Source organism: Mus caroli, chromosome 3 (assembly GCF_900094665.2).
Source record: "Mus caroli chromosome 3, CAROLI_EIJ_v1.1, whole genome shotgun sequence".
Lineage (NCBI taxonomy): Eukaryota > Metazoa > Chordata > Mammalia > Rodentia > Muridae > Mus > Mus caroli.
Window position 1 is genome coordinate 150,289,479 of NC_034572.1, and position 11,823 is coordinate 150,301,301.

General features: G+C 41.9%; 1 pseudogene; it reads left to right on the forward strand.

Annotated features, from left to right (window-relative positions):
- The first annotated feature begins 5,582 nt into the window (after window positions 1-5,582).
- On the forward strand, window positions 5,583-6,341 carry LOC110290569 (annotated as a pseudogene).
- Window positions 6,342-11,823: the final 5,482 nt, after the last annotated feature.

Here is an 11,823-nt window from a genome sequence, read left to right on the forward strand (position 1 = left end):
ACAGGTAACCTGAAGCTTTTAAATTATTGGGTATCTCTCTGCTACAGAGGCTCAAATAAAACACGAAATTATCAGAACAAATTTCTAATCAGAATCAAACTCAACTAGACATGGTTTGGGACAAAACCATATTCTAATGTAAAGATCATTTAGAGCTCAATTTATCCCTAGCTTCAAGCGCCCTCTAGTTCTCTACCTAGTAGTGACCCTGGCCAGAATTCCAGAACACAAATCATCAGGAGAGCAGTTGAAATCCTACCTCTTTGCTAATGAGTTAGAACATGTGGTATTCAGTGTAATTAGAAGTCTTAGGGATTTTTCTCTAAAACTCACTTCCCATTTCTCTGATTGTTTGTTAGCATTTGTGGTTTATTTCTGATAGAATGGGCAATAAATCATGATGGGAGTATATAAATACTTATTGGCTTAGTATTGCTACATTGTACAAGTTTTCAATTAGAGAGTTAGATGATGCATTCAAAGAGACCACAATGATTTATAATCCACAAAGTTCAGGTAGAACAATGTCTACAGTCTACAATGCTCTGTTCCACCAGGCATGGTTCAAATTAGATAATAAAACAGTGGATTGTGGTCAATTGTCTGTGTAATATTGCATTTAAATTTTATTTAAATATTCCATTATCACTTTTACATTACACACTTTTCCCCATTCCTTTCTCATTTTTACATGAGACAGACAATTCATCAGGTACAGCAACAGTCTCACTTGAAATGTGAATGACAAACATTGGAAGCAGCTGCTGTGCAGAACAAAGTCTTTCTCCTTCAAAGGCCTCTCTTCACCACCCAAGGTTCCTCATATGGGTATCTGCTGACTATGGGCATAGATGAGGCTCCCCTGTCCTTAGAACCCACACTAAGAAAGCTTCTATTTTACCCCTTTGGGGGACCTTCTATCTCTTGTCTTTACATAGGGCCACTAATGCCCTCTATTCAAATTCTATTCACATGCAACAATCAAACCAAAGCCAGAAGCCCTTGCCCAAAGCTGGCCAAGGAGTTGCTGAAGTTGTTATCTGCTGGTGTCTGGGACAGAGTCAGTATAAGGGAAAGGTTCAAAAGAAAAATTAACATCTCAAAGATACCCATGTTAGCAAACTATAACAAACCACTTTCTTTGGCTCTGGTATATCTCCATTGAGATATTTAATTACTTTAAACCAAGAAATCTAGTTTTTTGGGTATTTTTCTCCTCAGCATGTAACTAACTTTAGGTTTAGGTACATCTGTCTTTGCCACCTGCCTGTTCTTTACACAACAGAAAGATATTTGGTTCAGGTGAAGTAGGCCACTGGGCACTGATACAAAATAATGCCTGCAAGGAAAAGCCCAGATCCAATGTTTCTTTCCATGATGCCTATGCCCTAAGCACTGTCACTGGAAAAGCAACATTTTAGGAAAAAGCATAGCTACCATGTATATGAAAATACCCACTGATTCAGCTATTTCTTCAAGGAAGATTATTGTAGACAAGCACAAGACATATAGTACCCTGGTAAAAGGCAGACAATAAGCAAACATGGGTCCTTTATGGCTGTACTGTTTGGTTTCTGTCAACTTAATACAAGCTAGTCATCTGGGCAGAGGAAACATCAACTGAGAAAATTACCCTAACTCCATCAATTGGCCTGTAGGAAGTCTGTGAGGCATGTCTTGATTAATGCTTGATGTGACAGGGTCCAGAACTCTATGTGGGCAGTCTCACCCTTGGACACATGGTTCTGGGGTATATGGGAAAGCAAAATGAGTGACTGGAGAGGTGGCTCAGCAGTTTAGGAGCACTAGCTACTCTTCCAGAGGACATTGGTTCTATTCTCAGCAGCCACATGACAGAGCACAACCATCTGTAACTACAGTTCCAGAGTATTCGATACCCTCTTCTGGCCTTCACAGGAGCCAGGCACATATATGGCATACAGACATATACACAGATGGAACATTCATACACATATTTTTTATAAAAAAGAGAGAGGGGAAAGAGGAGATGAGGAGGAAGAAGAGGGGGAAGAAGAAGGAGGAGGAGGGAAAGAGGAGGAGGAGGGAGAGGATGAAGAGGAGGAGGAGGAGAAGAAGACTGTGTAAACCATGGGGGACAAGCCTGTATGAAGCATTTTCCATCAATTCTGCTTCAGTTCATGCCTCCAGTTTCCTGCCTTCAGTTCCTGCCTGACTTCCCTTCATGATGGATTGATTGCAAGCTGTAAGATGCAATATACCTTTTCCTTCTAAGTTGTTTCTGGTCATTGTCTTAGCTCTTGTTCTATTGTGAAGAGGACACCATGTCCATGGCAGCCCTTTAAAAGAAAGCATTTAACTGAGGGCCTGCTTGCAGGTTCAGAAAGTTAGTCCATGACCATCATGGTACAAAGCAGACAGGCATTGATCTGGAGCAGTAGCTGAGATCTTTACATCCTGATCCACAAGCAACAGGCAGAGAGAGAGAGAGAGAACACCTCCCAGTAACACACATCTTCCAACAAGGTCATACATAGCTCCTAATCCTTCCCAACAGTTCAACTGGAACTAAACATGAAAATATATAAACCTATGGAAGCCATTCTCATTCAAACTATCAATTGTATTTATCACTGGGTTAGAAAATAAACTAGGCTAGTGGTTTGCAATCTGTTCTTGGAGACAGATGTGTAAAAGTCATTTCTATAATGATTAATTGCAATAATGATTAATTGCAATTCCAAGAGTGGTGAATGGAAAATGGAGGGAGCTGTGCGAGTGTGGAGTGACTGTCCTGAGGAAGCAGATTTTGAGTGACATTTAGAAGGTAGCACAGGGTCCTCACACAGGCAAAGCAACACATCTGACAGCTTTGAAATGGAGAAGATATGGTACCAAATTGTAAAGATATCATTGAACATGCCTTGGGTTGAGCCCTGTTGGGGGGCAGCAGAGAATCCCAAGCATTTAGATCAGAGGAAGTGAAAACTGGGTGCCACTGAAGAATTCCAGCTTCTGTGAGGAGGATACCATAGACTGAGAATGTACAATGCTTGACCATTATCTGCTTGCAATGCTCCAGTCTGTCAGATTCTTCAAACTGTTGATATAAAAATGTGATCCCTGAAGTTCTCAGACAGTCAGATTCCTTGAGCATCTACATCCTCTCAAAAGTTGAAGCTTCCTCCACCCGTCCCTCTTCCTCCTGCCTTTCTCCTAGAAGTCTGTCTTAACTACTTCCCTGTCCTTACTGCAAAGTGACCTGACAAGTGTTGTTGGGCTCACAGCTTGAGGTTCTAGTCCATCACTGCAGGGAAGGTACGTCAATGAGAGCCTAGGCCACTGGTCATACAACATCTTTAACCAGAAGCATACAAAGGCTGAATTCAGCTCATTTCCTGCTTTTTATGTAGTCTAAGATACCACCCAGGTAATGTCGCCACCCACAGTGCATGAGGCTTCCCACCACAGATGCCCACAGTGTTCAGAGCCTGGTTATACTAGATCTCATCCAATCTTCACCTGTCATGCCAGATTCACCACAGAGCTCCTGTAAGAACCACCTGGAGGTTTATAACCTCACTATGCATGCCTATGACACAGACTGAGTCTTACTTTGAACCCATGTGAGAGTTGGGGCTTTGCCATCAGCCTACAGTTTCACCCAATGGTGTCCTCTGCCATTTGATGACGCTCTCTTCCGGCGAATTATGCTCTGTGTATCAAGAATCAAGAACTATTGCTTCTTATCTGGATTTCCTGCATCTCTACTATCACCTCTCAAGAATATTCCCCCTAAAAAAAATCTAGCATCCCAACAATGATTTCGCCACACTGAAGCAAGATGTTTCTACCGATTTGTGTTAGTGGTTCTCTGTTTCACATCCTTCAGTGGCCTTGAGTTCTTACAATAAAAAATCCACATATATTATTCAAGGCACTTGGTAGCTAGGCTTTGCCTACTCAGTTCCCACCATGCCCAGTACCTTTAAGAACTGGATTGGGAGTCAAGCCCACCTAGAGTGCTAACTTGAGTCTCCACTTGCTTATTGCTTCTGAAAAGGAAACCAGCACCCACAAAAGTCAATAAAAATACCCCCACTAGTCCCCCCAAACGTTCTCATTTAATGTTTTGGCAAAACAAACCTACAATGAATGTTGAAAGCTGACATTAAGCTGGATTTTAAAACCAAATAACATATGGCACAGTGGTGTTTATCAGTGGCCAGTAATTTGCTTCATTATCAATTGTGCATTTTTAATGCACCTGCCAAAAAGTTCTCTAGTTGAAATTGCATGCACGCTGAAGAATGAGAAGAAAACTGGGAACATTTTGTTGAATAGCTCCACAGTCGCCCCTGCTTTGACCCAGCTGAGGCGAATTACTAACTGAATGTGTTTTGCATATAATTTTTCTTAATAGAAAAGTCAATTTCCCCCTGGCCCACAGAAATAAATATTGAGCAAGTCATTTTTTTAAATATCCATTCCAAGGGGTGACAGAATATTAGCATGCCTCCAGGGCCCTCGTCTCCAGCATGCTTGTGCCAGCCCCCACTTTTATAGGCTCTTTCTTCTAGAAGTCAGCTGTACCTCTCTCTTCCCTCTTATCTTAAATAACACTCATTTAAAGAGACTCCCTGCGGCTGTATCTAAGGCTCTCCCTCTTGCTCTTGAGGTTTTCTCCTCTCCCTCACCGCCCCACCACCACCTCTCTCTTTTTGCACACCTATTTTTACACATCCTTAGCTCCCACAGCAAGTAATTCTGCCCTTTTTTGTTGAGTTGTATATCTAGGCATCTACATTGCTTAGAACACTGAAGTTTCCAACAAGTGTTAGATAAATGAATGAATAAGCTACAAATAAAGAGTGTTACATTTCTGTCTCCTTCTGGAACTCTCCCCTGCTACTTGTGGCCATGACATCTGGTTATCATAATGTGCTTGAGTCTTTGGCTATATGCTGAATTAACGGCAGACACACCTGCTGCCCTGCACTCAGGTACAAGGCTGTGCTCAACACTAAGGATTTAGATAGCACAAGTTCATTGTCTCCTAATGATGTTATGGCCAAACCTCCCACATTTCCCCATAGTTCACAGGGAGCCTTGCAGACACTAGGAAGCAGTTCAATTAATGAAGTTCAGTCTCCTTACTCAGAAGGAGCCACAGATGACACAGCAATAGCCATCTTAAAATAAACAAGGAGGACTGGGTTTGGGCTGACTGGCACAACAGTTGTTGTCCACAAACACTGTTTAAACACAACAATCTTCCATGAAAGTAGGTGCAGTTATGATAACCCATTCTACACATGAGAGATTCCAGGACAAGGATGTTAACTAAATTGTACAAGTGGCCTCCTTAGGCACTAGCAGAAGCACAGTCAGAGTCTGACTTCAGAACACAGGAGGTCTTGATTTCACTTGTTCCTTTTCCCCAGTGATCAAATTTAGAAGTGCAAGCTCATTCTGAAACCAAAGCAAGTTATTATTAAATAAGTAATCGGAGATATATGAGCAGCCATATTGTTCCTGTCCCTAACAGTCTTCAGTCAGGGTCACGGGGACACAGAGACCACTGTCCAGATCTTCAGAGACAAATGCTGTCCGGGGTAGTACTTTATGCCGCCTCCATAGTGGGCCCCATGTCTGAAGAACAAGGCTGTCCTAAGTCCAGGGGTATTACAGGCAAGAAGAGTCTTTCATACAGGACAGCATTGCCTTGCCCCTCTAGCACCTCTTCCTGAATATGGAGGAAAAGTACACCTTGTGCTGATTTCTGAGGAAGTTTTCCAGTTCCTTTACCCTAAGACTGCTGTAACAGGACCCTACGTGCTTGGAACTGGGCTTACTTGTATTTTCTATCCAAAGAAATATATGTGGTTACCCCAGAGACCTTCTCTACCATAGCAGTAGTAGGGTTGACTGTCTGTGTGATTAAGAAATATGGCACCTTTATTGGAGAATTTATTGACAAACTTAATGAGGACAAAACTGCTCAACTAGAAGTAAAGCAGTTGTGCATCCAAGACGCAATCGACCTGGAGGAGGCACAGCAGGCACTGGGTCAGAAGCACCACTACCTCTTCAATGTTCAGAGGAATAGCATTGCCCTGGCCTTGGAGGTCACTTTCCAGGAACAGCTACATAGAGCATATAACTAGGTAAAGAATCGCCTGGACTACCATATTTTGGAACAGGGTGTGATGTGTTGCAAGGAGGAAGAGCACATGATAGACTGGGTAGAGAAGCATGTGGTGCAGAGCATTACCATACAACAGTAAAAGGAGACCATGGCCAAGTGCATTGAAGATCTAAAGCTGCTTTCAAAGAAGGCTCAAGCTCAGCCAGTTATGTGAATGTGTCTATCTCAATTGTGATAGCCAGAGAGAGTTAACTTAAATGCAGAACTCTTTCTGCATGGGTGTTATTGAAATTACAGTGTACCTTTCCTAAGAAATGATCAAGGTCCATTTAGTGGCTTAGCCCTATTGGCCAGTGAGGTATTTCTGATCCTTGCTCTGTATCCAGAGTTGTCTGATAATATTTGAATAAGCAATTTGCAACAGCTCGCTGCCCAACTGAAATTACCAAGTTATATTTCAAACTTATAATTAGTTAAAAGGTCTTGCAATAAAATGTTTGAAACAGAAAAAAAGAAAACAAGTAGTCTTTCTATTTGTGATATTTTAGTTCTTCATATTGGGTTCTTTTCTACCATCTGTTGCATAATCTACTTTTGTGTGAATAAAATTTCTTTAAATGAAAGTTTGTCCCATCCTACTTGTGTCTGAAATTAATTAAGATTGACTAGGAAACACTCAAGGAAATGTCCAAGGAAACAACTTTCAATGTATTCTATGAAATATTTGAAACACCATTTTGGGAAGAAATCCACACAAATGTAAATTGTTGTCATTCAAAATTGCTTTATTTTAAAATTTCTAATGTGGTAACTATATGTAAATAAATTAAGAACTGAGAGAATTTCCTTGGGGAAAGAGGTTACCTTGTTAGTTAAAGATAAAATGAATATCACATGTGGTGAATTATCAGAAAAGAGTTAAATATTGGTAAGGAAAGAAAGACAGAACAGCCTCCCTCCAACACACCATGGGAAATATGGGCTCTGTAGCCCCTTTTGGAAATCTTGGAGAACACAGAGGTGGGTCTCTGGCTGCCAAGCCCAACTTGAGTTTCATCCAGGGGAGTCACATGGTGGAAGGAGAGGACAGACAGTCCTGCACATGACACACATAACACAAATCAATAAATATTTTTTAGAATGCTTGCACATTAGAAAGAAAATAAAATTTGTTAAACGCCACCTAGAACTTTGAAAGAACAAAAGATAGATGTGTGTGAACATATTAGCTTTCCAACATTTAATATGGGTCATGAGAAGTTGAAAAATAAAAATCTTTGCTCTGGTGCCCAGGGCTCTAAAAGTAAAAGTTAAATGGTTCAAGAGAAGGATCAGTGTGCACTTGTGGGGTCAGACTCAGCCGGCAGGTCTTGCTCTCTGCTTGCAAGTGCTGAATTCAGTGAGCTTCACTAGAGCAAAGCTATACCAGGATAAGCTGTGGGAACAAAGTATTAAATGGAGGCCTCACCAGACAGATTAACCACACAGTCTGTGGAGAACTGGGAAAAGTTGGTCCTGTGGAGCAAAAGGAGGCTGTGTGTAGCCTCCCCAAGCCTTGAGTAGGCTGGCTTTGACCTTGCAGCCACTGAGTATGAGACCACCTAGGGTGGAGCTTTCCAATTTAGATGGCTCTATTGTTCTGTCACCTGTTGCTGCTCTTCTCTAAGACATTGCTGCTACCTGCCGAGAGGCCCTTGAGATATTCCAGAGACAGCATCCAGTGGATCACCTACAGGCTGGCAACAAGCACCAAGAATGGATTGGCGGGGGATGGGCCTCCCCCTTTATAAGAACAGACTCTTAGTAAACTTGGGGGCCTTGAACAAAAACGTGTCTTGGCCTCCATTACTTCTTTCCCATACAGCTCCGGCCTCCCACTCAGGAACCCAGTTAGTGTGGCCACAGTCAGCTTACATCCGCTGACTGACATGACTGCACAGCTCATAGAAAAGGCAAGTCTCATGCCAGCATCTACCCAAGGGACTGAGTTGTTCTTGTGCCATGATGCTTCCTGGTAGGCCAAACCCACAGGAAACTAATTACACTGTGTGTTGGGCACTGATGTGGGTGAGGGTCATCTTGGTCTACATAGCAAATCCTGGTGAGTCCTTGTCTGAATAAAATTTAATTTGGAAGGTCTAAGGGTGAGATGAGAAAAGTGGGCAGCACTTCCTGTGTTTGGGGGACTCTGTCTCCTCTTGAGCAGGTTAGCACATGTAGTTCTGACACTCAGAAATCTGAACTCACAGATGCAAAAGCCACATTAAGTGTTTTCAATGAATAAATAAACAGAAACGCATACATTGAAATCTTCCTAAAAGAAAAAATTTTGAACTATTACAAAAATCTTAAAATGAACTGTCTCAAACATAGAATCTCAACTTTCTCAGAAACCCCCAATCATTGCCAATAAATGCAGTTTTTCATGGTAGAAAAAAAAATGATTTCTCTAAAACCGAGGGGCTTGAGTGTAGGCATTGTCATGATAAAGCACAGATTCACCATCAATCCTGGGACCAAGCAGGGAAGTTCTGAAGAAAAGTCACATCCTTCCAAACTTAAGGACCATCATCTGAAAGTTAGATTACAGTTGATGCTTCAGGCCTTAAAACAAAACAAAAACAAGTAGTCAATAAAATAGATGCCCTTCGCCACCTTCTAGAGCCTTCCTCATTCACACAACCCCTTAACTCACCCATCCCTATCTCCTCAGCAACCAAAGCTGGGACCTTCTCCAGGCTGCCTACTGCAGTCCCTAGAACTTCTTCAGAAAATCAAAGCTGCTAGGTCATTTGTGTGCCGTTTGCTATTGAATTTACTCAAGTTAAACCTGGCATACTACTCATGGATCTCCATGAGATAGATAGATAGATAGATAGATAGATAGATAGATAGATAGATAGATAGATAGATAGATTGATTGATTGATTCTTTATGGTTTATCATGACAGGGTTTCTCTGTGTAGCCCCAGTTGTCCTGAAACTCACTCTGTAGACCAGATTGGCCTCAAACTCAGAGATCCACCTACCTCTGCCTCTCAAAAGATGGAAATAAAGGTGTGCACCACCATGCCCAACTTCAACTACACTATAGGTATAGGTATAGGTATAGGTATAGGTATAGGTATAGGTATAGGTATAGGTATAGGTATAGGTATTAATTCCCTCTGCTGCCAATAAGTCTCACATTCATGAGTTCCACTAAGCAAAGAAAGAAATTATATTTTAAGGAGTATCTCTATTAAGTAAACACAGATATTTTCTTGTCATCATTCTCTAAACAATACAGTCTAATAACTATTCACTTTGTGCTGACATTGCATTCAGGATTATAAATAAACCAGAGATGACTGACAGCTCACAGAGCTTGTGTGTGGGTTTGATAGAGATTCTGTCTTACTCTGTGTGGGGAAAGGGAACATCATCATGGGCAGGGAAAGGAATCTTGAACTTTGCAAAGAACCTCACTGTCTATAAATTTCCTCCATTTTCAAAATCATAGTGATAGGATGAGAGGAAAATACAAAATCTCACCATCTTTAAAACATTTACGTGGCCCAATTGTTAAGCTCTGGCTAGCTTAAAAATAGCACAGATCATAGAACAAGCATCAACCTTGAAGTGTTGGGATTCCTTACCTGGGAATATTATGTTGATCTTTCCCTGAAAACAGAAACAGGAGCTCTGACAGGCATGTTTATGGTTAAATGATGAAAAAGTAAACTAGTGTTTAAAATATACAACAGTTAGAACAACTGGTGTTAGTATGATTTGGCTAGATACATGTCTGGCTTTCCAGTACTATTGAACATCATCTCCTAGAATGAATAACTGTTGATATTGGTTCTTGTGAATTCAGTTTTCAGCATAATTTAATTCTCACAACAACCACAAGATGAGAATTAAAATCCTTGCTTCACAGAAGAGTGGCATGTGTTCAGAGAGATGGAATAAGCTCCCAGAAGACAGAGCAGCATCTGGGCATGGGTGGGTTCCTCCCCAGGCTTGGACTCTATCACCAAGGCTCTTTATGAACCTGTCTCTCAGCACCAGACTCCAATGTTTGATCTACCTCCACCAGATCGGGGGCCTGAGACCCCTCATGATTGAACATTTTGGAAAAGCCTGCAGCAGAGATGAACACTCAGACCACTGAGACACGTTAATACTAGGGCATCTGACACTTTACAAACAGTGATGAATCAGCCTCTTCTTGCATAGCTCATTTTAAATGTAATGAGTTGGTGATTCATGTCCCTTGTAAAATCACCCTTGGCCCACCATTTTTCAGCAATATGCTGTAGTAGAAATGGTCTCTATGGATTGAGGCACATGTATCTGCAGAAACGTCATTACTGCTGCATAAATAACACTCTGTTATTTTTTAATGGATTATTTTCTCCATCTGTTCAAATCTGTGCTATTTATTACACAGAAGCAGGCAATATTATTTGCCCTAATTTCAAGACTTAAAGTTTTTGACATAGCCTGCCCTTGGGCCTGTGTTGAGTAATCTGGATCTGTTTATATTTCTTATTATTCTTAATAAGTTTTGTTTAACTTTGTTGTAGACACACACACACTAAGCCAGGCTGCTGGGCAGATTTCCCATGGAGAAGCAGTGTCTTGTACAATGGTCACTCTCTGCAGCACCAACTGTCACCATGCAAAAGACCTGATGACAGCAAACGCCAGAGAAGGAGTTGTCTTCCTAAAGATATTCCAACATTGACAACACACAGCCTCTGGATGCACAAGCAGAGCTTCCATTATTGTTAATGGGTGCCATACATGCACAGCTCCCATTACCACTAATGGGAGCTAAGTGCATACACAAGGAGGGAGGATGGTGAAAACCACTCGAGAGACAAGCAAAACGCTGTTGCCTGCTAGAGAATGTTTAAATTAAAAGCAGAACAGAGCTGAACTTGGAACCACAGGGGAACTGTTTAAACTTGAGTGCAGCAGGGATCATCTCCTCTCTTCTCTCCACTCTGTGTCTCAATTTCTTCAGTCTTGGCGCTTGATGAGAGCCAGCGACCTTGTGGTCTCCTCAAGAAGTGACCTGGAAATGAATTTCACACTTCCGTTGGCTCAAATGATGGGGTTGAGGAAGCATTGTCTGGGAAAAGAAACAGTTCCTGGGTGGTTGCATCACAACATAAACAAAACACATGGCACATGGTGTGCTAATGACACTTAATGGACCGGATGGAATGGTAAGGCAATATTATCACAGCAATTTGGTCTATCACTCCTCAGCCCTGGAAAACATCTGTTCTCTCAATGTTATTGCAGAGGGAGGCAAAAGAAAAGCAGGAACAGAGTTCCCATCTACCTAAGGGCCAGGTTCAGGCTTTGTAGACACAGAAGGTGCCTTCAGTGCCTCAGAGCCAGGTCTTAGTCCAGGCTCTTTTCAAAGAAGTCAGCTTATCTCTGAGAAACAATTGTTCATCCAGAGCCTTAGGGTACACAGTCTTGGAGTCAGAATCCAGACACTTTTCCCAGCTGAGTCCACTGGTTTAATGCTCAGAAGGATGAAGGCTCCTGAGGTGAATATCCTTTTCCTGGCAATACACCCGGGACCAAGTGCACAGATGGGGAGATGAGCTGCTAGCTCCAGGGGAGATGATTCCAGAACTCTGGAGAGATGGGGCTGTGTGTTATTCAAGCTCTTGCCTGCACCAGTTAGTTCC